The sequence below is a fragment of the Mobula birostris genome, chromosome 2, assembly GCF_030028105.1.
Source record: "Mobula birostris isolate sMobBir1 chromosome 2, sMobBir1.hap1, whole genome shotgun sequence".
In the NCBI taxonomy this organism is placed as follows: Eukaryota; Metazoa; Chordata; class Chondrichthyes; order Myliobatiformes; family Myliobatidae; genus Mobula; species Mobula birostris.
This window is the reverse complement of record NC_092371.1, coordinates 3,900,793-3,927,329: the sequence shown is the minus strand read 5'-3', so window position 1 is coordinate 3,927,329 and position 26,537 is coordinate 3,900,793. Positions and strand designations below refer to the sequence as shown.

The following is a 26,537-nucleotide window of genomic DNA, read 5'->3' as shown; positions in this document are numbered from 1 at the left end:
ATTTCCCTCTAACCTATTCTCTGTCAGACATCGACCAACTCACCCACCTCCTGCCAATTTCCTGCCACCCACCTAGACCAGCGGCAATATGCAGTAACTAATTAATCTAATTATGAGAGGCATAGATAAGATTAAACAGTGGCATTTCTTTCCCCAGGGTTGAACTGTCTGATTCCAGAAGACACGGATTTAAGGTGAAAGGAGGTCAACTTGAAAGGAGATGTGTGGGGGCAAGTACATTTTAAAAACACAGTAGTGGGTACCTGGAATGTGCTGTCAGTGTGATAGTGGAGGCAGATAGATAGATAGATAGATATACTTCATTAATCCCGAGGGAAATTTGGTTTCGTTACAGCTGCACCAACCAAGAATAGAGCATAAATATAGCAATACAAAAACCACAAACAATCAAACACCAAAATGCAAACTATGCCAGATGGAAAATAAGTCCAGGACCAGTCTATTGGCTCAGGGTGTCTGACCCTCCATGGCCACAGGCAGGAACGACCTCCCGTGCTGCCCAGTGTTGTATCCCGGTGGAAATACAATAGAGACATATAAAAGGCTTTTAGATAGGACTGTAAATGTGCAGGGGACGGAAAGATATGGACATCATGCATGCAGAAGGGATTAGTTTAGGTAGGTGTTTAATTAGTAGCACAACACTATGGACCGAAGGTCGTGTTCCTGTGCAGTACTTTTCTACGTTGTAACTTGCGCCTTTGGGGGTTTTTATAGTTTATTCAGAGATACAGCATGGCCCAATAAGCCCTTGCCACCAATTAACCTACTAACCCGTACATCTTTGGAATGTGGAGGAACCCCGAGCAGCCGGAGGAAACCCATGGGATCATGGCAAGAAAGTATAAACTCCTTACAGACAGCAGCGAGATTGAAACCAGGAGAAACCCATGTGATTGTTGGAACTGTGTGGCAGCAGCAACCGGCTGTCAGTTTTGTTCCATTATTGGGATCATTACGCTGACATCTCTCCTTCAGAGGCAAGTCCATTTAATGGCACCAACAATACTCCCAAGACAGTAGGAAACTGAAGTCTGCACCCATCTGCTTCTTAACAACTCGCATTGTGACCTCCGTTTTCCTACTTCTCACTGGGAGCTAATGAGCGTCAAGTTCCGGTGGTAGATCCAGATTGATCACAGCCATTCCAGCCATGACAGAACCAAGCTTGGTTTACAATTCACCTCCATCTCAACGAGAACCAGAATGAAACACCACCATACCTTTCTTCCCGGAAGGCAATGTTTAGCTCAACTATTACCATGACAGACAAACAGGTGAGAGAGGGAAAAGAGGATGTGGAATGGTGAAGGGTGGAGGCATTCCTGGAAGTTTGAGAAATCCATGTTCGTGCCATCAGGTTGGGGGCTACCCAGATGGAATACAAGGCGTTGTTCCTCTAAACTGAGTGTGGCCTCATCACGACAGTGAAGGAGGCCATGGATAGACATATCGGAATGGGAATGGGGTTGAATTAAAATAAGTGGCCACTGAGTGATCCTGTTTTTCCTGCCAGATGGAACATAGGTGCTCGGCGAAGCAGTCTCCCAAATGACGTCGGGTCTCACCGATATACAGGAGGCCACGTCGGGAGCACCAGACACAGTATATTCCAACAGACTCACAGGTGAAACGTCGCCTCACCTGGAAGGGCTGATTGGGGCCCTGAATGGTAGTGAGGGAGGAGGTGTAGGGGCAGGTGTAGCACTTGTTCCACTTGTAAGGATAAGTGCCAGAAGGCAGATCAGTGGGGAAGGACAAATGGACAAGGGAGTCACATAGGGAGCGATCCCTATGGAGAGCAGACAGTGTGGGGAGGGGGGAGAGGGAAAGATGTGCTAGGTGGTGGGATCCTGTTGGATATGGCAGAAGTTCTGGAGAACTATGTGCTGGACGCGGAGGCTTGTGGGGTAGTAGATGAGTTCAAGAAGTGGGGTGATGTGAAGATGGAGTGAGGGCAGACGAGTGTGAAATGAAAGAGATGCAGTTGAGGGCAGTGTTGATGGTGGAGGAAGGAGGAGGATATCTCCTTCGTTCTGGAATGAAAAGCCTCATCCTCAGAGCAGATGAGTGGAGGCGGAAGAATTGAGAGAAAGGGACAAGGTGGGAGGAGGTATAGTCCAGGTAACTGTGAGAGTCTGTGGGTCTGTAATAGACATCAGTAGATAAGCTGTCGCCAGATATAGAGACACGGAGATCGAGAAAGGGGAGGGAGGTGTTGGAAATGGACCAGGTGAATTTGAGGGCAGGGTGGATGAAGTCGATGAATTCCACATGGGTGCAGGAAGCAGCACCAATGCCATCATCAATGCAGCTAAGGAAAATGCAGGATGGAACAAGAACTACACCTGCCCCCACATCACCTCCCTCACTACCATTCAGGGTCCCAAACAGTCCTTCCAGGTGAGACAATACTTCGCCTGTGAGTCTGTTGGGGTCATATACTGTGCCCAGTGCTCCTGATGTGACCTCCTGTAAACCACTGAGACCCAACAGATGGGAGATCCCTTAGCCGAGCATATACATTCCGTCCATCAGAAAAAGCGGTATCTCCCAGTGGCAACCCATTTTGATTCCACTTCCCATTCCCATTCCGATATGTCTACCAATGGCTACCTCCACTGTCGTGATGAGGCCACACTCAGATAGGAACAACACCTTATATTCTGTCTGGGTAGCCTCCAACCTGATGGCATGAACACTGATTTCTCAAACTTCCGGTAATCTCTCCTCCATCACCATTCCACATCCCCTTTTCCTTTTGTCACCTTATCTCCTTGCCCGTCCCTCGTGCTCCTTCCCCTTTTTCTTTCTTCCATGGTCTTTTCTATCCTCTTCTATCACTCCCTCTTCTCCAGGCTTGTATCTCTTTCACCAATCAACTTCCAAGCTCTTTACTTCATCCCTCCCCCTTTGGATTTCACCTATGACCTTGTGCTTCTCTCCCCTCCCCCCACCTTTTAAATCTTTCTTTTTCAATCTTTTTATTAATTTCAACATCATAAACATTACAAAAAATAAGTACTGAGTAATTGGGATTATATTGATAATAATTGGTTTATACAAGTATAAACTCAAATGGCACATATTTAATAAACCTCTCAAAATCTCGCAAAATTACCAGTAAAATATAGAGAAAATATACACGAAAATACAAAACTATCATAAAAAAAAACAAAAAAAGAAAAAAAAATATATCCCATTAGGAAAAAAAACCTAATCTAACCAAATTAGAAGAAAACTAAAGAGGAAAAAAAGAAAAAGGGCTATTATGATACCTCAGATAAAACCAATAGTGTCGCTACTTCCGCTCCTCTCCCCATATACTGAAGTAACAAAACAGAATTGGAAAGGGCCAAATTACATCTTGTGAAAATATCGAATAAATGGTCTCCAAATCTCATCAAATTTAGTAGATGGGTCATAAATGCCACTTCTAATTTTTTCTAAATTTAAACAAGACATAGTTTGAGAAAACCAATGAATGTGGTAGGAGGATTAATCTCTTTCCAATTCAATAGTATGGATCTTCTAGCCATTAGTGTAACAAAAGCAATCATCCAACAAGCTGAGGGGGTCAGATGATGTTCTATCATTGATAAACCAAAAATGGCAGTAATAGGATGAGGTTGTAGATCAATATTCAAAACAGTTGAAATAATATCAAAGATATCGTCCCAATATTTCTGAGAGTGGTAAGCGTAAAGGAGTTGGGTGCTTACTGTTCTGGTTAACAACAGATGGTGCAATCCGGGTCATATTACGATTGAGGAACGGGTTTGCAGACTGGATATTGAACTTTTTACTGTTGGACTTCGGCCACATTCCACCGAGATACAACACTGGGCGGCACGGGAGGTCATTGCTGCCTGTGGCCATCGAACTTAGTGGAGGGTCAGACACCCTGGGCCAATCCTGACGATTGGGTTCACAGTCCTGACGAAGGGTTCCGGCCCGAAACATTGACCGATCTTTTCCACGGATGCTGCCTGACCTGCTGAGTTCCTCCAGCGTGCTGTGAGTGTTACCCTGAGCCAATAGACTGGTCGTAGACTTATTTTCCATCTGGCATAGTTTGCATTTTGTTTGATTGTTTGTGGTTTTTGTATTGCTATATTCATGCTCTATTCTTGGTTGGTGCGGCTGTAATGGAACCCAATTTCCCTCGGGATCAATAAAGTATACCTAGCTATCTATCTATCAGCAAAGGGGATGCCCAAAGCATATGAGTTACTGGAGCTGTCTCAGAATGACATCGATCACATACAGGGTTTATATGAGAGTAATAACGAGCTAGTTTATCCTTAGACATATGAGCCCTGTGTACAACTTTAAACTGTATCAACGCATGTTTAGCACATATAGAGGAATTAACTAGTTGGAAAATTTTTTGCCATTTCTCAGTAGGTAAAGTAAGCTTAAGTTCCCTTTCCCAATCGTTCTTAATTGTATTTGAAACACCTGGATTTATTTTCATTATCATATTATAAATAATTGCTATTGAACCTTTCTGAAAAGGATTTCAATCTAAATTTTTTTCCATTATGTCAGTAGAATACGAAATCAGAAAGGTAGTAAGCACAGTATTTAAAAAGTTTCTGATCTGTAAATATCTAAAAAAGTAGGATCTAGGTAAATTACATTTATTAGATAATTGTTCAAAAGGCATAAAACAATTATCCAAAAATAAATCAGAAAATCGTATTATACCTTTTGTTTTCCAGACTAGATAGGCTTGGTCCAAAAACGAAGGATGAGAAAGAAAATTGGATACAACAGGGCTTGCTAAAATAAAATGATTCAGTCCAAAAAATTTTCGAAACTGAAACCATATTCGAAGAGTATATTTAACTATTAGGTTATCCATTTGTTTGTCCAATTTAGAAAAATCAAAGGGGAGCGAGGTCCCTAGAATAGAACCCAATGAAAAGCCTGAAATAGAATTACATTCAAGATTAACCCATTGTGCACTTGAAACCGTGTCCCAATTCCATGTCCAAAATTTTAAATAATGAATATTAATTGCCCAGTAATTTTGGAATAAGAATTGGCAGTGCTTGAAATAAATATAGAAACTTAGGTAAAATAATCATCTTAACAGCGTTGATCTGACCAATTAATGACAAAGACATTGGTGATCATTTAGTACACTACCCTTTAATCTGATCAAATAAAGGTAAAAAATCAACCTTTAATAGATCCTTATGCTTCTTGGTGATTTTAACTCCTAAATAGGTAAAGTGATCAGTAACTAATCTAAATGGTAAACGTTTATAATTTGGAACCTGCATATTTAACGGAAAAAGTTCACTCTTATTAATATTCAGTTTGTAACCAGAAAATTTACTAAACTTAGCCAACAAAGATAAAATTGCAGGAATGGATTTCTCTGGGTCAGAAATATACAGTAATAAATCATCTGCATATAATGATAACTTATGTATCTCTTTCCCACGAGTAATACTAAAAATATTTGGTGAATCTCGAATAGCAATAGAGGACAACCTTGTCTAGTACCACGAAATAATCGAAAAAAGGGAGATCTTTGATTATTAGTCAAAACCAAAGCTAGAGGGGTATGATATATCAATTTAATCCAGGATATAAATATCGGACTGAAATTAAACTTCTCAAGCGTACTAAATAAATATGGCCACCTTTTAAATCTACTCATCTTTTTTCTCCAGTCCTGCCGAAGGGCCTCACCCCGAAATGTCGACTGTACTCTTTCCATAGATGCTGCCCGGCCTGCTGAGTTCCTCCAGCGTTTTGTGAGATGGTCAGAGAACTATTTTGCTTTTTACAAGATAAATGTTTATAAAGAAATGGGAGAACTTGTTGATCTTTTATTTCCAGTTTGGGGCTTCAGTGGAATGTCTCAACCACAAGGAGTTTACAGCATTTTTCAGTAAATAATGTTCCTAGAAAGACACTTGTTTTGGTTGACCTTGATCTCCTCATGGCACAGCTGTTCTACATCACTAGGAATGGGTCACAGAGGAAGGCCATTCAACAAGGCTTTGTCTGACAGAAGATACACGGAAGCTACAGCCCGACCTTGATGCAAATTGTGAACATAGGAGAGAATTGGGCTATTCAGCCATTGGAGTCTGCTCTGCCATCCCACCATGGCTGATTATTATCCCTCTCAACCCCATTCTCCTACCTTCTCCCCATAACCTTTGAAGTGCAGATTAATCAAGAAACTATCAACCTCTGCCTTAAATATGGGTGCCCCCCGCTTTACAAACATTCGCTTTACACCACTCTGCTTCCCGATTCTGTTAAGTGAAACTACACTGTACATACGTTATTTCTACGTTATATAGGCTGTGTATTTATCATATCATTCCTGTTTTTACTATATGTTAGTGTTATTTTATGTTTTATGTGCTATTTGGTATGATTTGGTAGGTTATTTTTTGGGTCTGGGAATGCTCAAAAATTTTTCCCATAGCAATTAATGGTAATTGCTTCTTCGCTTTACGCCATTTCGGCTTATGAACAGTTTCATAGGAATGCTCTACCTTCGGAGAGCAGGGGAAACCTGTAGACACAATGACTTGGCTTACACACCTTTCTATGGCACTGAATTCCACAGATTCACAACCCTCTGCCTAAAGAAACATTTCCTCATCTCTCTTCTCTATGGATATCCACCTATTCTGAGGCTGTGCCCTCTCGTCCTAGACTCCCACTATAGGAAACCCTCTCCACACCCACTAGGCCTTTCAATATTTGATAGGCTTCAAAGAGATTCCCCCCACCTTATTGTTCCTTTTCTTTTCATTACTTTTTTATACCCCCTTATTTTTCTAAATTCCAGTGAGTACAGGCCCAGAGCCATCAACTGCTCCTCATATTTAACCCTTTTATTCTTGGGATTATTCTCATGAACCTCCTCTGGACCCTCTCCTTTGCCAGCACATCTTTTTTCTTAGATATGGGGCCCCAAAATGCTCATAATAGTCCAAGTGTGGCCTGGCCAATGCCTTATAAAGCCTCAGCCTTTCTTTTGTATTCTAGTCCTCTAAATTAATGCTAACATTGCATTTGCCTTCCTTACCACTGACTCAAGCTGCAAATTAACCTTTAGGAAATCCTGCACAAGAACTCCCAAGATGCCTCCAAGAAACAAAAAAAAAATTATCATTTCAGTACTAAGTAGCCTAGGACTAATTTTGAGACCATGCTCCCAGTTCTACAACACGGAAAATATTCTCTCTGCATCTAACAAAATGAACGTGGGACTAATGTTCTGAGTTGTGTCTGTATTTAATGCAAGGACTACTGTAGGTAAGGCAGATGAGCTTACAGCACAAGTGAGACTTGGTTGTAGGAGCAGGACTGGCAGCTCAATGTAATGAGATCGTAAGATTTATAATCTAAAAACAAATGTTTAAGAATGTATCTAGGAACCTTTGTACATTTCAATAAGGTGACTTCATCATTTGAAAGCTGAATGAATGTAAAGAATAGGAGTGTAGCCTCTGCAATCTCTCATTATAATGTTAGTCCTAAAATCTTCAATGCATTCTTGCCATAGCAAGTGATGTTTCTTGGGAAGGGGAACCAAAACTGTCCGAAAGGTCATAGGTGTGGAGTTGCCAGGCCACCAGGTGATTGTAGTAAGTTAGCTTTACTGTATTGCTCGTGGAGTTGAGTGCGTAAGGCCAAATGGCAATTTTCTTTACCAATTACCTACATGTTAGCTTTCAGTGACTCTAGTACTCTCTCTCTCCAGCAGTACATACCAATGAAAGAGGGTCTTCTCTAAATCTCTTACCCCTTACCCTATTTTTTTTTCATCTGCCTCTTATATGAGGAAAAGTTTCCTACAGATTATCATTGTCTATATTTCACATCATTTCCATTTCCACCCTGGGGAAAAAGCCTCTAACTATTCACTTGATTCATGCTTCTTATCATCTTGTAGACCTTTATCAAGTCACATCTCATCCTCCTTTGCTTGAAAGACAAAAGCCCTAGCTTATGCAACCTATCCCCATAAGACACCCTCTCTAATCCAGGCAGCATCCTGGTAAATCTCCTCTGCACCCTCTCTAATCCAGGCAGCATCCTGGTAAATCTCCTCTGCACCCTCTCTAAAACTTCCATATGCAAGTACAGCAGGCAGTGAAGAAAGCTAATGGCATGCTGGCCTTCATAACAAGGGGAATTGAGTATAAGAGCAAAGAGGTCCTTCTGCAGCTGTACAGGGCCCTGGTGAGACCACACCTGCAGTACTGTGTGCAGTTTTGGTCTCCAAATTTGAGGAAGAACATTCTTGCTATTGAGGGAGTGCAGCGTAGGTTCACAAGGTTAATTCCCGGGATGGGGGGACTGTCATATGTCAAAAGATTGGAGCGACTGGGCTTGTATACTCTGGAATTTAGAAGGCTGAGAGGGGATCTTATTGAAACATGCAAGATTATTGAGGGATTGGACACGCTGGAGGCAGGAAGCATGTTCCCGCTGATGGGTGAGTCCAGAACCAGACACCACAGTTTAAGAATAAGGGGTAGGCCATTTAGAACGGAGTTGAGGAAAAACTTTTTCACCCAGAGAGTGGTGGATATATGGAATGCTCTGCCCCAGAAGGCTGTGGAGGCCAAGTCTCTGGATGCTTTCAAGAAAGAGATGGATAGAGCTCTTAAAGATAGTGGAATCAGAGGTTATGGGGATAAGGCAGGAACTGGATACTGATTGTGGATGATCAGCCATGATCACAGTGAATGGCGGTGTTGGCTCAAAGGGCTGAATGGCCTACTCCTGCACCTATTGTCTATTGTCTATATCCCTCCTATAATGAGATGACAAAAACTAATCATGTCCCCTCTTAAACTCCTCTGCTCCACGGAAAACAGGCAGCCTCTCCATCTCTCCTCATAACTACCCTTCTCTTCAAATTCTCCTGTATCATGATCTTAAATGATGCAAATTTCTCTGAGCTCCTCTCTCACACCAGACTTGCAGCCCTCCAGTCCTTCTGGGTAAGTTTTCTGCCTTGGAGAAATATCTCTGCTATTTCCCTTTATCCCAAGGTACTTTCTCCTCCCTTGGGCAATATGCAGAATTGCCCACTCCTGTGCAAAAATAATCCATAACCTACAACTCATAACTCACAGCAGGAGTTGTTCTTTCCACATGTGGCAACGCAAAGGTGACATCTCATTATCAGGAAGCCAACAAACCCTCACCCTATACTCCTCTCTAGCACAGAAGATTTAGCTACTGTTGACAGAAAGACAAGGAGATACAACAGTACAGTACAGGAATAGGCTCTTTGTCCCATGCTGTCTGTACCACACACAATTAAAAATTAAATTAAATCTCTTCTGCCTGTACATGATCCACCTCCCTCCAGTCCCTCTACATTCATATAGCTGTCTAGCACCCTCTTAAGTGTCTTCATCGTATCTGCTTCCATCACCAAACCTGTCAGCCCATTCCAGGCATCCATCCCTCCGTCTAGAAAAAAAATTACCCCACACACTTACTCCACTCATCTCTTTTAAACATGCCATCTGATAAAATACATGCCCTCCAGTTCTACCCTGGGGGAAAAAACATTGGCCATCTATTCTAGCATTGCCTCTCATAATCTTATAAACTTTTACAGGTCTTCTCCAGAAGAAACAGCCTAAGTTTGTCCAACCTCTCATTAAGGCTCATGCCCTCTAATCCAGGCAACATCCTGTTGAGCCTCTTCTATACTCTTTGCAAAGCTTCCACATCATTCTTCCTGTAAATAGGGTGACTGCAAATGCACACAATACTGCAGATATGGCTTAAACCAAAGTTTTACAATAGATGCAACGTATCTTCCTTACACTTATACCCGAATACCAGCCCAACAAATGTAAGCATGTCCTATGCCTTCTTCAGCAATTTTAGCACCTTGGAAAGAGGAAGTGAGATTACAACTCAGGTTAACTTTTAACTCAGCCTCACCCATCTGTTGGTGGCAGCGAAATCAGAAGGTAGTGAGTTCAAGCCCTGTTCCAGCCACTTGAAACATGATAATCCCCAGAGGAGGACAAGAGGTGTGCTGAGTCATCTTTCGTAAGATTCCACAGCTCTTATTGCCAGGCCAATATAAGAGTTCTCTGGTGAACCAACACCAGTTCAGTAGGTGATTATCATACTGCTGTTCGCAGCAGTTTGCTTTCCATACACTGACTGATGCCTGATAACATCCAGAGATGAAAGGGGCTCTAGAGAGAGAGATTTCTCTTTGCATTGTTACACGTATCCAGCCTCAGTGCTGCCAAGGGGGTGTGATAGCACCATGAGTGTTTTATGCAGCACAGCTAGTCTTGTGCTTGCAGAAGCCACTGAGCAGCAGAGGCTTCAAAGGAGCGCTGTTCGTCCTAATTAGCCTGCTGCCTCAGTGTCTTACAGACATGGGCTGGAGTGGTGAGGAATCCTTTCTACTTCCAGCAGACTGTTCATGTTTCCAGAGACCTGAACATATCAATCAAATAAACTGCATTGCCTCTCGGAGGTGCTGTGGATGAAATCTGAAGTTTGCAAGGAACTGGAGGGATTTCTGTAGGGACTCTGGCCAACATTCTTCCCCCGGCGGCTATGAACAATGGCCTTTCTTCTGACTACTGCTTAGAATATATAACTGACAGAAAACTGCCCTAAAGGTTTTCCTCTGTAACACCACTCAACATGCTCCATAGGAGACTTCACGTGAAAAAGGAAGTATTTGCATCCATCAACCACTGTGCTCAATGACCAACATCAGTTCTTTGTCCAGCACCATTTAAAATTCACATCCTTGTCAAATCCTTGCACAACCTTGACCCCTCACCACCTCTGCAATACAGCAGCTGTGTAAGACATCGTTAAAGCCACATTTTAATCACGTTCATTGTCATATGCACAGGAAGATGTGTGCACAGATGCAACAAAAACTTGCAGTAACATCAGATACATAGCATCACATGAACAGCATTCACAAGAGATAAAGTAAAAACAAAATATGCATAATTTATACAAGAAAGAACATAAATAAAGTACATTATAGTGCAAAATATTCATTGTGTTTCATAGTGATTAAGATTTTGCTGATTGGCTACATGGATGTAACTATTCTTGAATCTAGTGGTGTGAGGCTTCAGGCTTCTGTATCTCATAGCTGTGGAAGGATGGCAGGGATCTTTGATGTTGAACCTCCTCAAGATACTACCAATAGTGGGGCGGGATGTGCCAGTGATGTACTAGGCAAAAGCTGTTAATTTCTACAATTTATGTTTCTGTGCATTCAAATAGCTGTACCAAACCATGATGCAAAGGGTTAGGATACTTTCAACAGTACATCTATAGAATTTTGTTAGAGTGCTTGGGGTACTATACATAGGAAGGATGTCATTAAACTGGAGTGGGCGCTCCCCTAAACCTGCTGTGATGTTCCATCAAACCTCCTCTCAGCCCTTTCTCTCCACTTTCTCTCTGCAAATTAAAACCACATCTTTCTACTTTACTCATTTTGATGAATGACCCTTGACCAAAAGGGTTGACCTAGACAGAGCAGAGAAGCAGCTATCAATCACCCATTTCCACCAATACTACTTTAATACCATTTGTTAATTATCCCCACATTTCTCATTAGCCCCTGTGCCATTCTCTCATTTACCTATACAGGTGTCCCCCGCTTTTCGAACATTCACTTTATGAAACCTCACTGTTACGAAAGACCTACATTAGTACCCTGTTTTCGCTTTCAGAAGGTGTTTTCACTGTTACGAAGAAAGGCAGCGCGCAATAAAAAATCAGTGCGCAAAAAAATCAGCGCGCACCCCGAGCAGCCGCTCTCCCCTGGATTCGGAACGGCATTGCTTAAACATGAGCCTGTGAGCAGCCATTTGCAAGATGAATTCTAAGGTATCGGAAAAGCCTGAAAGAGCTCGTAAGGGTGTTACACTTAGCATAAAACTAGACATAATTAAGCGTTTCGATTGTGGTGAACGAAGTAAGGACAAAGTGAGTTTGGCTTGTGGAAGCTGACGAAGATGATGTTGAAGAGGTTTTGGCATCCCATGACCAAGAACTGATAGATGAAGGGCTAATGCAACTGGAAAAGGAAACGTTAACAATCGAAACCGAATTCAACCGAATACAGAAAGTGAAGCAACTGTGTGAGATTTTCGCTGCAATGATAAAGTACGACTTTAATTTTGAAAGGGTACGTAGGTTTAGGGGATATTTGCAGGATGTTTTGAGTCCTTACAAAGAACTGTATGATATAAAAATGCTCGAGGCTTAGCAGTCAAGCAAGCCTTCCACATCAGCCACAGCAGATGACGAACCTCAACCTTCGACATCAAGGCAGGCTGTCATAGGAGAAGATGAGCTGCCTGCCCTGATCGACGATGAGATGACACCCTCGTGTCCCACCACCCCAGTCCCCGGGCCCCGGACAAATACTGTACCGATTCGCGGAGAATGCAGGGGTAGCCAGGAGGCACACAGTACATCTTTAAGAGAAAAGCCGAAATAAACATGCTACTTAATTAGGTGCCGCCTAGCACGTAATTGTCGGCCCAGATCAGAGGCGTTGCAATCGGAAATCGCCTCTGATCTGCGCCGACATTTACGTGCCGGCAGCACCTAATTAATTAGCATGTTTATTTCAGCTTTTTTCTTAAAGATGTGCTGCGTGCCTCCCGGCTACCCCTGCATGCTTCGCGGCAATGTATCGGGTCGGCGGCCTGGAGGGTGGGGGCCACTGCACCACCCAACCTGTGACGACTCAGTCTAACACATCATCATCAGTGTGCTCGGCGCTGTCCCGATTCCCGTAAGTGATACTACACTGAACATACATTATTTCTACTTTATATAGGCTGTGTATTTTTACGTGTTATTTGGTAGATTTGGCAGCTTCATAGTTTAAAGGTTACTAGAGAGCGCACTTATGCCAACAGCGCTAACGTGAGATTTTCTGCCGAGAGCGCTTGCGTGAGATTTTCACTACGGAGATCTGTGTAGGCAATCGTTGTAGAGAAGTATTTCTACTTTATATAGGCTGTCTATTTATCATATCATTCCTGCTTTTACTACATGTTACTGTTATTTTAGGTTTTGTGTGTTATTTGGCATGATTTGGTAGGTTATTTTTGGGTCTGTGAACGCTTACAAAATTTTCCCATATAAATAAATAGTAATTGCTTCTTCGCTTTACGACATTTCGGCTTATGAACTGTTTCATAGGAACGCTCTACCTTCGGATGGCGGGGGAAATCTGTATACTAAAGACAGTGTATTGTAATACAGCAGCCCATAAACATACCAAGTAACAAAGAAACTGGAGCATCCCAGGGGAAATGTACGTGGTCTCTGGGAGAACAAGCAACCTCCCGGACACATAAACAGCATCAGAGGTTGGGAATGAATCAGTTCTCTGGTGCTGTGAGGCAGTAGTGAGCAATTCCAGCATCAGCATAGTTTTGCTCCAATTTTCCTCGACCCTCTTAGCTCCAGAGAACAATCCAGCTTCTCCAGTCTGTGCAAGACTGGATTTAAGATGTTCCTTAAATTTTACTTGGACAGCTTTAATCTACCTAACCCAATACATCTCCATGTGTAACTGTATGGTCACAAATCAGATTGGAATATTTAACTACATTAAAGAAAATGCATAAATGTAAACTGCTTGAATATTTCTTTATATCCCAGAAAATCTCAAATTTCCTACCTCCAAGTGCAGACAACTGTCCAAAGTTAACTCCCCCAAAAAGTTGTCCATTTTTTCTCATATGGCATTGTTTAATAGAATGAGGTTTTAACCGTGGCTTAGTGGATATTACTTTTGCCTGAGAGCTTAACTGCTCCCACATAGCAATTGTGGATCTTTTATATCCCTTGGGAGGGTAGAAGGAAGCTTGATTTAACACATTCTCTCAAAGCTGCACTGTGCTCGGCTTCCGAGAACAATTCTCTACTGCTGCTGCCTCCCAGTGCTCAACCCTCAAGACCCTTCAATAAAAACATTATTGAGTCACTGTCACATCATCATTCAATGGAGCTTGCTTCTAATAGGAGGCCACGTTTCCCATATTACACTGTTGAACATTCCAAAAATGCTGGCTTGGTCACATCTGGAGTATGTCTTGCAATATGTCCTGCAATAAAGTCATTTTACCATCCACCATCAGATTTCTGAACAGTCTGGTTCCATGAACACTATCTCAATACCTCACACCAACACAAACGTCGAATCTTGAAGTGGGTGAGCTACAGCAACAGAAGATAACTCCTGTATCTAATAAAGTGGCCACTTACACTCAATCCACTTCAAATTTCAACATACTGCACTGTGTGTTCACAGATGCTCTTCTGCATACCACCGTTGTAACGCGTGTTTTTTGAGTTACTGTTGCCTTCCTGTCAGCTTGAAACCATCTGGCCATTCCCCTCCGACAGTTCTGCCAGTCACCGGATTTTGTTTTGTTTTTTTGCACTATTCTCCATAAACTCTAGAGATTGTTATGTATGAAAATCTCAGGAGTTTTGGAGTTTTTAAAATAGTCAAACCACTTCGTCTGACACCAACAATCATTCAGTCAAAATCACTTAGATCACATTTCTTCCCCATTCTGATGTTTGGTCAAAACAACAAATGGACCCCTTGATCACACCTGCATGCACTGAGCTGCTGCCACATGATTGGCTGAAATATTTGCATTAACGAGATGTACCTAATAAAGTGGCTATTGAGTAGTACATTTTATGTATTGCACTGTACTGCTCTGCAAAATGACAAATTTCTTAACGTATGTCAGTGAAAATAAAATAATCATAAATAAATAAATAGATCTGATTTGCACTCCAAAAGGGATGTGCACTTCAGAGGGGATACAGGAGAGATTGACCAGACCGCCCCACTCTTATCTCTGCAAATAGATCCTGATCCAGATGATACTGACTGATGTAGGAGAGAAAAAAAACTCACACTTCATAGCTCCCTTATCAACTTGGCAGTTCAGTATTCTTGTTAAAATTCTTTTTTGCAGGCAGGTGCCTGAATGCACATAGCACCAGGATTAAGGCTGCTTTTATAAATGGTGCCCTAATACGATAAGACAGACCCTTGACCTCACAATCTACCTCCTCATAGCTGTTGCACTTTATTCTGCACTCTTACTATTTTCCCTTGTTGAGGTGCAGTACAGCACAAAAATGGGCCCTCTGGCCATCTAGTCCATCGACCTGCACCACCAGACCATAGCCCTCTATACTGCTCCCATCCAAATTTTCCACTGGCAGCTCATTCCACACTCCCACCACCCTTTGAGTAAAATAGTTCCCACTTACATTCCCCCTAATATTTCACCTTTCACCCTTAACCCATGACCTCCAGCTCAGTTAAAAAAAAAAAGCCTGTTTGCACTTACCCTATCTGTACCCCTCATAATTTTGTAAACCTCTATCGGATCTCCCCTCAATCATCTATGATCTAGGGAATAAAGCCCTATTCTATTCAATCTTTCACTATGACTCAGGTCCCAAGTCACAGCAATATCCTTCTAAATTTTCTCTGTACTCTTTCAATTATTTACATCTTTCCTATAGGTAGGTGACCAAAACTGGACAAAATACTTCAAAATTGTGCCTCACCAATATCATATACAATTTCAATATAATATACCAACTTTTGTACTGAATACATTGATTTATGAAGGCCAAAGTCCCAGAAGATTTCTTTATGACCTCTATCTACCTGTGACGCCAATTGCAAGGGATGAATTCCCAACTCCCTCTGTTCTACCGCACTCCTCAGCGCCCTACTGCTCACTGTGTAAGACCTACCCAGGTTGGTCCTCCCAAAGTGCAACACCTCACGCTTATCTGTATTAAATTCCATCTGCCATTTTTCCAGCTAGTCCAGATGCCACTGTGAGCTTTGACAGTCTTCCTCACTGTCACTATGCCCCCAGTATTGGTGTCATCCGCAAACTGGTTAATCCACTTTACCACATCATCCAGAGCATTGATACAGATGACAAATAACAGACTCAGCACCAACCCCTGCGGCACATCACTAGTTACAGGCCTCCAGTCAGAGAGGCAACCCTCTACAACCACTCTCTGGTTTCTTCCACGAAGCCAACGTCTAATCCTCAATGCACTATTATAATGAAATAATCTGTATGGCTTTTACTGAGTGAAATCAAATCTCACCAAGTTTACCATTCCCTGCCCAATGCTGCCCAAATCTGCTTCATGCTGCATTTATATATCACCCTTAAAAGTACCAAAAAAATCCCAGTGATGCAAAAGAGCTGGAAATCAGAGATAACAAGAGGAACTGCTGGGAACACTTAGTAGGACAGTTCAGGCGGGAGTAGACTCTGTCTATACTTCTCACTGCCTCTGTAAAGCAGCCAGCAATCAAAACCTCCAGTCACCCCAGACATTCTCTCTTCTCCCCTCTGCCATCAGGCAGAAGATACAAAGCCTGAAAGCATGCATCACCAGACTCAAGGAGATCTTCAATCCCACTGTTATAGGACCATTAATGGCCCCTAGCACCATGGTAGCATAGCAGTTACTGCAATACTATTACAGCTCAGGGCATTCCAGAATTCGGCAATGCTCTGTTCAGAGTTTCTGTACGTCCTTCCCCGTGGAATGTGTGGGTTTTCCCCAGGTGCTTCAATTTCCTCTTACAGTCCAAAGACATACTGGGTAGATCGTAAACTGTCCCATGATTAGGTTAGGGTTAATCTGGTTGTCGGGGGTTACTGGGGTGGCACTGCTTGAAGGGCTGGAAGGGCCTACTTGACGCTGTATCACTAAATAAAATAAGATGCTCTCTTCCCCTCACAATCTACCTAGATATGATCTTGCACCTTATTGTCTACCTGTACTGCACTCTGTAACTGTAACACTTCATTCTGCATTCTGTTACTGTTTTACCTTATACAGCCTCATTGCAATGATGTAATGAATTCTGCATGAACAATATGCAAGAGAACTTTTTCAGTGTGCCTAGGTACATGTGACAATAAAAAAACCATTTCTAATAGCTCAGGTTATGGGTTAAAGCCCTACTCTGTGGACTTTACTGCCCGGAAGCAATGAACTCTGAAAGGTACCACTCTCTCAATGGAGGTAGCTTGCTTGCCTACTTCAGGGTGACATAAATGAAAACTAAGGAAAATTTTTAAAGGCCTGACCAGTACTTAGCACTCAGCCAGTATCACAGAAGCAGATGAAGTGGCCACTGGCACTTGTGGAATCTTGCTGTGCTAAATCAACCTACTGCTCTTCAAGATGACCCCTTAGCAGTGAAGTGCTTTATAAATGCAACTGCGTTTGGCCATTGTGGCTTTCTCTTACAACTTTCCTGGAAAATGGTTCACAATGCAGCCTGGTTTAGAGATAATCAATAGAGGGATTATATCTCTAGCTGAAAGGAAAGCCTGCAGTGGTGATCGAAATAATGCTTTGAATGAAAGGACATACAGTGGCATGCAAAAGTTTGGGCACCCCAGTCAAAATTTCTGTTACTGTGAATAGTTAAGTGAGTAGAGGATGAGAGAGGGAAGGAGGGGAGGGAACGTCGACTCAGACCATGAGAGGCCTGTGTCAGGCATTTTCATGCCTTACAAGGCGCAAAAGATGAACAGATCTCCAAAAATCATAAAGTTAAAGATTAAACATTCTTTTCAACATTTTAAGCAAGATTGGTGTATTATTTTTGTTTTGTACAATTTTTGAGTGAAAAAAAGGAAAGGAGCACCAAGCAAAAGTTTGGGCACTCCAAGAGATTTGAGTTCTCAGATCACTTTTACCAAGGTCTCAGACCTTAATTAGCTTGTTAGGGCTTGTTCACAGTCATCATCAGGAAAGGCCAGGTGATGCAAATTTCAAAGCTTTATAAATACCCTGACTCCTCAGACCTTGTCCCAACAATCAGCAGCCACGGACTCCTCCAAGCAGCTGCCTAGCACTCTGAAAATTAAAATAAATGATGCCCACAAAGCAGGGGAAGTCTATAAGAAGATAGCAAAGTGTCTTCAGGTAGGCATTTCCTCAATTCGTAATATAATTAAAAAATAGCAGTTAACAGGAACGGTGGAAGTCAAGTTGAGGTCTGGAAGACCAAGAAAACTTTCCGAGAGAACTGCTCGTAGGATTGCTAGAAAGGCAAATCAAAAGCCCCGTTTGACTGCAAAAGACCTTCAGGAAGATTTAGCAGACTTTGGAGTGGTGGTGCATTGTTCTACTGTGCAGCGGCACCTGCACAAATATGACCTTCATGGAAGAGTCATCAGAAAAAAACCTTTCCTGTGTCCTCACCACAAAATTCAGCGTCAGAAGTTTGCAAAGGAACATCTAAACAAGCCTGATGCATTTTGGAAACAAGTCCTGTGGACTGATGAAGTTAAAACAGAACTTTTGGTTCAATGAGCAAAGGTATGTTTGGAGAAAAAAGGGTGCAGAATTTTATGGAAAGAACACCTCTCCAACTGTTAAGCACGGGGTTGGATCGATCATGCTTTGGGCTTGTGTTGCAGCCAGTGGCACGGGGAACATTTCACTGGTAGAGGAAAGAATGAATTCAATTAAACACCAGCAAATTCTGAAAGCAAGCATCACACCGTCTGTAAAAAAGCTGAAGATGAACAGAGGATGGCTTCTACAACAGGATAATGATGCTAAACACACCTCAAAATCCACAATGGACTACCTCAAGAGGCGCAAGCTGAAGGTTTTGCCATGGCCCTCACAGTCCCCCACCCTAAACATTAATGAAAATCTGTGGATAGACCTCAAAAGAGAAGTGCGTGCAAGACAACCCAAGAATCTCACAGAACTAGAAGCCTTTTGCAAGGAAGAATGTGCGAAAATCCCCCAAACAAGAATTGAAAGACTCTTAGCTGGCTACAGAAAGCGTTTACAAGCTGTGATACTTGCCAAAGGGGGTGGTACTAAGTACTGACCATGCAGGGTGCCCAAACTTTTGCTTCGGGCCCTTTTCCTTTTTTGTTATTTTGAAACTGTACTGTACTGCCTCAAAATTTCAGGCTACTTACATGATGTAGGAATTTGGAGAAACAAGAAATTAACTTTTATTAAATATAATGCATTTAATTGCATAACAACGTGTCAGCAGCCACAAGGCAGCAGGGCCGTACGGCACCCCACAGCGCGTCCTTAAAGTGTGTGCTGAACAGCTGGCAGGTGTGCTTACAGACATTTTTAATCTCTCCCTCTCCCAGTGTGTAGTGCCCTCCTGTTTCAAATCCTCCATTATTGTCCCTGTACCTAAGAAAACCAAGGTAGCATTACTGAATGATTGGCGCCCTGTCACACTCACCTCAAGTATAAGCAAAGACTACATCTGCAGCATGCTACCACCCACACTGGACCCCCTTACAATTCGCCTACCGATGGAACAGGTCTACTGATGATGCCATAACCACAGCACTGCACAGCGTCCTCACTCACCTGAAGAAAAGGGATGCATTAGAATGCTGTTCCTGGACTACAGTTCAGCATTCCACACCATAATTCCCTCTAGACTTGACAGGAAGCTCAGAGACCTCAGCCCGCACCCCACCTTGTGCAGCTGGATCATAGACTTCCTATCAGATTGCCAATAGTTGGTGAGTTTGGGCTCCCTCACCTCTACCCCTCTGACCCTCAACACAGGTGCCCCCCAGGGTTGTGTTCCGAGTCCTCTTCTCTGCTCCCTTTGCACCCACGACTGTGCTGCCTCACACAACTCCAATCTGCTGATCAAATTTGCAGATGACACGACTATGACTGGCCTTATTTCTAGTGGTAATGAGACAGCCTACTGATGAGAGGTTGACACCCTGACACAGTGGTGCCAGCATAATAACCTCTCCCTCAATGTCCAAAAAGCAAAAGAGCTGATTGTGAATTGTAGGAGGGATGGAGACAGGCTCAGCCCGATCAACATCAATGGGTCTGCAATTGAGAGGGTGAGTAGTTTCAAAGTTCCTTGGTATACACATCACCGATGATCTGACTTGGTCTGTACACAACAGCTCTGTGGCAAAAAAAGCATCTGCCCTGCCTATGCATGCCCAGCGCATGCCTGGACAAGACAGGAAACTTTTCAGTTTACATTGTGTGCAACATTTGAATTGACTTTAATTATGAATTGAAATAACAAATATAGCTGATTTTTAAAAAGAGTATGATAGGAAAATTTCATGGTGATTTTCATGATCAGCAGGCCAAAATCCATAAGATACAACTAAAAGAATTCAGGAAGCAAAATCCTTGTTGTCCAGTGTTACGGCAATCAATCTCCAACAATTATCTTACTAAGGACCAGACAAGATCTAGAGGGTAAAGATTGATCTGAAGTTTCCTGATCCTTCAGCAAACGTTACTCTCACAGTAACTTGAATAGCGTGCCTATGTTGCTCATTTGAAGAAGTCCAGAAGAAGATGAAGCCAGCTAACAGTGCGACCAAAGATGGTTGCAGCTGGTTCACAAAACTACTTCTTTCACTTCATTTACTTCATATTTTTCTTTCAAATGTAGTTCTGCTACTGTTGGAGCCTGTGGTCTACATTTTGGTGGAATGTGATTGAGTGATCTAGCGCTTTGTCTCCGAGGGAGTTTGGCAAGGTTTTGAGTGAACAGTATGGCCTGGAGGCCAAGAAACATCAATGGGTCTTGGACAAGGTTTAGTCGTCACGTTTTATGGATTGGACTCTGTGGTTCACCTGATGTTGTGTTTCTGGTTTCTGCTCCACTTTTTTGTTGCTGTTCTGTGCGATTTTGATCGGGGCGGACTAGAGCTATGGCCTGCAGATAGCGAGAGACATGGCACTGGATTGAACATGCCCAGACTCTTTCAATTTATTTGCAATCTAATGTTTTGTATTCTGTGTTTTCCATTCATTTTTTTTCTTGCTGTTTCTGCGCTTTGGGGGTGGGGTTTGATACTTTTCTTTAAACAGGTTCCATGGTTTTCTTTGTTTTGTGGCTGTCTGTGGGAAGACAAATCTTAGGGTTGTACTTTAGCTTTGAATCTTTGGTACATTCTGACTGAATCTGACTTCCTCACTAACTGTACCCATACAGTGAAACTAGGCAAGTGCACTTCAGCAAACCCCTCCCCCCAACCCTGAACACCAATGCCCCACACTGAGCCCACCCTTATAACTGCACTCCTGCTTGTAATGCACACTCAGTCATCATATTTGCAGACGACACAACTGTGTCAGGCCTAATCACAAACAATAACAAATCTACATATAGAGGGGAGGTGCTGAAACTGTCTGATTAGAGCAAGAATTACAACCTATCACTCAACATCAAGACAACAAAATAAATTGTAAATGACTTCAGGAAAGCAAGAGGAACAAGCTCCACTATTCATAAACGGTGAGGTACTGGAAAGGGCCTCCAGTTCAAGTTTTTGGAGATGAACATCACTGAAGAGTTCTCTTGGTCTAGCAACACAACCTCAATAGTAGGGAAGGCACAGCAGCAGTTATACTACCTGAGGTGCTTAAAGATAGCTAATCTGCCCCAAAAATTGCTGGCCAAATTTTATTGATGTACGATAGAGAGCATACTGACAGTGTGGTACTGTAGCTGCAGCAAGATAGATCACAAAGCCCTCCAAGGGGTGATTAGGATGGCCGAGCACATCATTCAACTACCAGATCTGGAGACAATTTATAACTCTCAATTCCTACAGTGTGCTCCAAACATCATTAAAGACCCATTCCATCCCAGACACTGTTTGTTCAATCTCCTGCCATCTGGTAGGAGGTACAGAAACATCTTAGCCAAGACAGTACGACTGAAGAACAGCTTCTTCCCCAGGTCTGTTGTGCAGCTGAATAACGCTACAACCCAGCTTGCCAATGCCCTTTCAAGTGATATGGAATATTGTTGTCACTTTTTGCATGTAAATATAATTTTAAAAAAAATTTAAGTTACACTACGTGCGTTGTAAATATTGATTTTGCATAGATTGAAGTAGCCCCACAATCTCATTTTGGTGAGCAACAATAATAAAGTTCTGTTCTATTCTATCTGAAGTAACCTCACCACCGAGACATGTTCTCTATGCGTTCCCACCATTCGGAAGGAGGCACTGCAGCATGAAGATCCACACTCAGCTTCTAATCCTCCCCCATCAGACTTCTGAATAGTCCAGGAATCTATGCCTCATTATTCCTTCTGTTTGAACGGTTCATTTTTGTGATTTATGGCTTTGCATTGTACTATTACTACAAAACAACACATTTCACATTATTTAAGTCAGTGATAATAAGTCTGATTCGGATTCATTTAGTATCTTGGAATATTTCATTTGAATGAATTGCTTCAACCCAGTTTTATGTACTCACCACTCACACAGATATTGTTTCTGTAGAGCTATTTTTTTACTGCACTATGAGCTCAGGCAACATCAGCTACTTGCGACCAGATAAAATATCTGGTCAAACTCAGCCGATCACTTTTTGTATCCTAAAGACAGCGATCATTTAATCACTTCTCTATATCACTGAGAACAAGCACGACTTTCACAACTCTTTCACCAAACACAAAACCCAGATGAATCAGTGGTGAATCAGTACAATTCAGTGCCACAGATGGCTGTAGAGGCCAAGTCATTAGGTATATTTAAAGCACAGGTTGATAGGTTCTTGATTAGTAAGGCCATCAAAGGTTATGGAGAGAAGGCAGGAAAATGGGTTCAGAGGGATAATAAATCAGTAATGAAGGAATAGCAGAGCAGACTCAATGGGCCAAATGGCTTAATTCTGCTCCTGTAGCCTTATGCTAGTTGCTTTTAAGGTCCAAAGTTCCTACACTGTGTTAATAAATTATGCTCTGAATCCTGTCATATTACAGATCTTCCAAGGTTAACGGTACTGATTAGTGAAGAGCCTGTACGTATGAATAAGCATTTGGGAGACCGTCAGGGTGGATTTCCTGACTGCCTAAGGGACATACACCCCAACTCTTATTTACAGATATAGCACAGTTACAGGCTCACCAACCCAACAGCCTCGTGCCACACATTACACACACGGCCAATTATCCTACTAACCTGTACAACTACAGCAGCCGGAGAAAACCCACACAGTCATGGGAAGAGTATACAGACAGACCTTATAGACAGCTGCAGGAATTGTACCTGGGTCACTGGTGATGTAATAGCCCCAGTATGCCCTGGTGGGCCTAACTGTCTTTCTATTGAAAAATACTTCCCGGTGCCCCAACATTCACCATGTATATCCTGCCCTGGTTTAACTTCCCAAAATGCATCCTTTTGCACTTGTCCATGCCAAGTTAAATTTCATCTGTCATTCTCTTGCCCACATTCCCAGTTTAACCATGTCCTGCTGTAGCTTTAGGTGACCTTCCATGCTGTTCACAGTGTCACCAATCATTTTAACCCTTACCACTGAGGATCCAGTTTCACATGCCATCCAACTTTCAATGCAGAATGCACGCATTTCTCTAACAGAGCACCAGCTGGGTTGGATTGTCCGGTCTCAGCAGGAGATGAGGCTTGACACATTACCTCCTGATCCAGGTGATCAAGCTGGCACACCAACTTGCCAATTCAAAAACGGTAGGGACAGGACACAAGGGCCTATTTCTGACAATTCATAATGCCCTGGACGGTTTTAACAATAATCTTCCTGAATGTAGATATAGGGGGTGAGACAAGGATACCAATGGAATTTGCTAACCTGACTGTTTACTCTCAAAGGATACCCCTGGAAGTAGTAAAATTCCTTCTGGAGCTGGGAATGTATTACCCAACATCTTCATGTCAGGGAAGTTTGAAGGACATGCACTATTACTGTCAGATGAGCAGAAATTCTGGGAGTAAGGGGGGATAGTTTCGATGAAGAGCTGAAGCAGGCTGCCTCTGTGCAGACAGCAGGAATCCTCTTACCTGCTGCAGTCTCTTGAACAATTCAGAGAGGCAGAAACCAAAGATGTTGACGTCACGCAATGGGCAGAGTCATCCTGGACAAGAAACTGATGACAGAAAGCAAGGTGGAGGGATCTGAAGGACGATCAGACTCCAAACACTACATCCTCTGCAAAGCAAAATAAATCAAGACTGTGTGAAAACCCAGATCATTCACTGTTTGATTACTGCATGTCTGGTCACAAGCTCATGGCTCAAAAGAAAATAGATTTACAATTCCCTTGGGGCACAAAGTTAGAAACTCAAAGAATTGATCAGAATTCTATTGGATCTAAATTTACGATCACGTTAAAGTAATGATGATTATGATGAATGCACTTAATTGTGGAACTGTAAATGCCGCGACGCAGAAAGCCAGACACATAAGAGACATTGCTCGAAACTCAGCTGGCTGCAAGAATGCTTCGTGCTGCAAAATGGAGCACCCAGAGTCTGGGATTGATTAGTCCCATTTAAAGAAGCTTGCACATGATGCCATGGCTCCGAAAACACAGGGTGTTCTTCTAAACACCTTAACTGAAGATGTTTCCACCATTTTGTTTGGTATTGGTTCACTTTTGTCATGTGTACCAAGATACAGTGAAAAGCTTTTGTTTGCATGCCAGCCAGACCAATTATTCCATACACTAGTACATAGAGGTCATACAAAAAGAGGGAAAAAACACAATGGCAGAATGTAACGTTACAATTATGGAAAAGGTGCAGTGCAGGAAGACAAAGTGCAAGACCACAATGAGCTAGATTGAGAAATTAAGAATTTTATAACGGCAAGATACAAGTTTTCACTTCAGCTTCCAGCATCTAGTTTTTGTTTTGATTTTCATCCAACATTTAGCAAGGTCATGGTGAGACTTTTACCTCAAACACTAATAAGTTCTAAGTAAATTTATTATCAAAGTATATACATGCAATCTCAGGTTCATTGTCTTGCAGGCATTCACAGAATGAAGAAATACAATTAATGAAAAGCCACACACAAAAACTGACACATAACCAATGTGCAAAAGAAGACAATCTGTGCAAATAACTAATACTGAGAACATGAGTTGTAGAGCCCCTTGAAAGTGAGTCTTAGGCTGTGGAATCAGCTCAGAGATGAGGTGAGTGAAGGTACCCTCGCTGATTCAGGAGACTGATGGTTGAAGGGTAACATCTTGCCATTTGTCTTGGTTACTTCTTGGTTCTATAGGTTTTCATATTGAATGCAGTGACAATCTGCATAGACCTCTAAGGTAGAGAATTCTGAAGATTCACCATCCTCTAGACTAAGAAATTTCTCCCTAGTTTAGTGGCAAACAGCTGAGATGCTTCAATGAAGGGGGACTTTCTCCTTGCATCCACCCTGAGGTGTTTTTGATGAGTACAGGTCGACCTTCACTAATCCGGCACCATTGGGACCTGAGGAGTGCCCGATTAGTGAAAATGCCGAATTACAGAAGGATCACATTAAGCATAATCAGTGCCGGAGTAGCGAAGGAACTGGATTACAGGTGGTCAGATTAGTGAAGGTCGACCTGTAATTGCAAGTTTCAATGAAATAACCTCTGATTTCTCTGAACTGCAAGAAGAAATGGCCCAGCCTGTCAAACTCTACTCCTATGACTGATCCTGCCATTGTAACAGTGAACTTGAACCGTCACCCTAAATCAAGCTTTTAACAGAAGGAGAAATACCTTCCGAGAAGAAGGCAGTACACTCAGACGCAGCGGCTTGTGTTGTCTTTTTTAAAAAGTATTTTTTTTTTTACGATTGTAAGACCCCACAGGACTGTAACTAAAAAGTACTGCAGGTCTACCCCATCAGCAAGTTGCTTGTTGACTGAGAAACTGAAGGAGCAGGACGTGGAGCGGACAGAGGGGCATTGGAGTGGGTATACAAAGATGATCACTCTAACAGTGAGTGATCATCCTAGTCTCTTTTCTTATGATCGCATTGATGGTGTGGAATGCTGCAAGCCAGGGAAGCTACTTGGCCTCAGTCACCCAGGGGGAAGCATTAGAGTCGGGCACTCCACCAGAGTGACATGGTGATGTGGCGTGAAGCTGGTGCTGCCCCTTGGCTTGGCAGAAGACAAAGTGTATTTTTTTTTTGCGAACACGAGAAAATTTGCAAATGCTTGAAATTCCAGCAAAACACACAAAATGCTGGAGGACAGAGTGTAGGTGCTTGGCGAAGTGGTCTCTGAATCTACGTCAGGTCTCACTGATATATGGGAGGCACCCAACAGACTCACAGATGAAGTGACAGTAGATGATCCCAACAGACTCACAGGTGAAGTGTCGCCTCACCTGGAAGGTTTGCTTGGGGCCCTGAATGGTAGTGAGGGAGGTGGTGTAGGGGCAGGTGTAGCACTTTCCCTGCAAGTCTGCTGGGATCATTTACTGTACCCAGTGCTGCTGGTGAGGCCTCCTGTATATCGGTGAGATCTGATGTAGATTGGGAGACCGCTTCACCAGAAAAAGCGTTATCTCCCAGTGGCCTCCTATTTTAATTCCGTGTCCCTTTCATGATGAAGCCACACTCAAGTTGGTGGAGTAACACTTT

At 42.6% G+C, this 26,537-nt stretch overlaps 1 protein-coding gene across 3 annotated transcripts in view; it reads right to left on the bottom strand.

Moving 5' to 3' along the window:
* Nucleotides 1–26,537, bottom strand: part of gatad2b (GATA zinc finger domain containing 2B) — a 141,488-nt gene that overhangs the window by 89,397 nt on the left and 25,554 nt on the right. For 2 of the 3 annotated variants that reach the window (XM_072281122.1, XM_072281129.1), the window contains exon 2: nucleotides 23,955–24,102. The exons of the other annotated variant lie outside the window; for it this stretch is intronic. The gene's annotated coding sequence lies outside the window, so the exon portion shown is untranslated. The remainder of the gene's footprint in view (nucleotides 1–23,954; nucleotides 24,103–26,537) is intronic. 3 annotated transcript variants of the gene reach the window in all.